Source organism: Petromyzon marinus, unplaced genomic scaffold (genome assembly GCF_048934315.1).
Source record: "Petromyzon marinus isolate PM22_M1 ecotype Great Lakes invasive population unplaced genomic scaffold, UKy_Petmar_22M1.pri1.0 PM_G_Scaffold_118, whole genome shotgun sequence".
Taxonomy (NCBI): Eukaryota; Metazoa; Chordata; class Hyperoartia; order Petromyzontiformes; family Petromyzontidae; genus Petromyzon; species Petromyzon marinus.
The window spans coordinates 317501-320000 of record NW_027422671.1 but is presented as its reverse complement, the minus strand read 5'-3'; positions in this window follow the sequence as shown (position 1 = coordinate 320000).

Below are 2500 nucleotides of genomic sequence, written 5' to 3'. Positions count from 1 at the left end.
CACCAGGTCACCAGGTTGTCAGCTTCCCACCTATAGTCAGACTCATCCCCACCAGAGATCAGCCCAATGAGGGTGGTGTCGTCCGACAAACTTCAAGAGTTTGACGGACAGATGATTGGAGGCGCAGCTGTTGGTATACAGGGAGAAGAGCAGTGGGCAAAGGACGCAGCCCTGAGGAGTTCCCGTGCTGATGGACCTGGAGTCAGAGACTTCTGTTCCCGGCTTAACGCACTGCTTCCTGTCAGAGAGGAAGTCTGTGATCCACCTGCAGGTGGAGTAGGGCACGTTCAGCTGGAAGAGCTTGTCCTGAAGCAGGGCAGGGATGATGGTGTTGAAGGCAGAGCTGAAGTCCACAAACAGGATCCTGGCGTAGGATGCTGGGGCGTCCACATGCTGTAGGGTGAAGTGGAGGGCCATGTTAACTGCGTCGTCCACAGACCTGTTGGCTCTGTAGGCAAACTGAAGGGGGTCCAGGAGAGGGTCTGTGATGGCTTTGAGGTGTGCCAGGAGCAGGCGCTCAAAAGACTTCATTACCACAGATGTAAGGGCGACCGGTCTGTAATCATTTAGTCCTGTTGGCCTTAGCTTTTTGGGCACAGCGATGATGGTGGAGGACTTGAGACAGGCTGGTACATGGCATGTCTCCAGGGAGGTGTTAAAGATGTTGGTGAACACCGGAGACAGCTGGCCAGCGCAGTGCCTGAGGGTGGCTGGAGAGACAGAGTCCGGCCCGGCTGCTTTGCGTGGATTCTGCCTCTTGAAAAGCCCATTAACTTCTCCCTCCTGAAAGGAGAGAGTCGTTTCTGTAGTATGGGTGGGGGATGGGGCCTCTTGGGTGGGAAGGGGTGGTTCAGGACAGTCCAATTGTCTTTCAAATCTACGGTAGAACTCGTTCAGGTCGTTGGCTAGGCGGGAGTCGTTAGTGGTGTGGGGCGCTCTGGGTTTGTAGTTGGTGATGTGCCTGAGCCCTTTGGCAGACAGAAGCAGCGTCGTTAGTAGAGAACTGGTGTTTTAGTGTCTCTGAGTACAGTCGTTTAGCCTCTCTCACCGCTTTGCTAAACCTGTTCTTCGACTCCTTGAATCTGTCTCTATCCCCACTCCTAAACGCTTCCTCCTTCTCCAACCTCAACCTTTTGAGCTTTGCTGAGAACCAGGGCTTGTTGTTGTTAAAGTTAACCCTGGTACGTGTTGGGATACAGCAGTCCTCACAGAAGCTGATGTACACAGCCTCTGTGAGTTCATCCAGACTATTGGTAGCAGTCGTGAACATATCCCAGTCAGTACAGTCTAAGCACGCCCGCAAATCTTCCACAGCCTCACTGGTCCACTGTTTAGATGTCCTCACAGCAGGTTTACAGAGTTTTAGTTGCTGCCTGTATGCACGAATCAGGTGGACCAAGGGAGTTCTGTGCGAGCCGAACAGCCCCGTGACCCACAAGAGAAACATCCCCGCCAAATTCGAGCGTTTGACGGGGTCTATCCGTGAAAAAATATTCACGTTTTTGAGTGCACATGCATTTCTGCTGCAAATGCCTCTGGAAGTTTCATGCCGTTCGTATGCCAATTGTGGCAACACGAAAATGACCCGTTTTCCCATTCCGAGGGATTTCTGTGCGACCCTAACAGCCCCGTGAGCCACAAGAGACACATCCCCGCCAATTTCTAGCGTTTCACGGGGTCTATCCGTGAAAAATATAGACGTTTTTGAGTGCACATGCATTTCTGCTGCAGATGCCTCTGGAAGTTTCATGCCGTTCGTACGCAATGTGGCAACACGAAAATGACCCCTTTTCCCATTCCGAGGGATTTCTGTGCGACCCTAACTAACAGCGCCCGTGAGCCACAAGAGAGACATCCCCGCCAATTTATAGCGTTTCACGGGGTCTATCCGTGAAAAATATAGACGTTTTTGAGTGCACATGCATTCCTGCTGCAAATGCCTCTGGAAGTTTCATGCCGTTCCTATGCAATGTGGCCACACAAAAATGACCCGTTTTCCCATTCCGAGGCATTTCTGTGCGACCCTAACAGCCCCGTGAGCCACAAGAGAGACATCCCCGCCAACTTCTAGCGTTTGACGGGGTCTATGCGTGAAAAATATTAAAATTTTTGAGTGCACGTGCCTTTCTGCTGCAAATGCCTCTGGAAGTTTCATGGCGTTCCTATGCAATGTGGCAACACGAAAATGACCCCTTTTCCCATTCCGAGGGAGTTCTGTGCCACCCTAACAGCCCCGTGAGCCACAAGAGACACATCCCCGCCAATTTCTAGCGTTTCACGGGGTCTATCCGTGAAACATATAGAAGTTTTTGAGTGCACATGCATTCCTGCTGCAAATGCCTCTGGAAGTTTCATGCGGTTCGTACGCAATGTGGCAACACGAAAATGACCCGTTTTCCCATTCCCAGGGATTTCTGTGCGACCCGAACAGCCCCGTGAGCCACAAGAGACACATCCCCGCCAATTTCTAGCGTTTCACGGGGTCTATCCGTGAAAAATA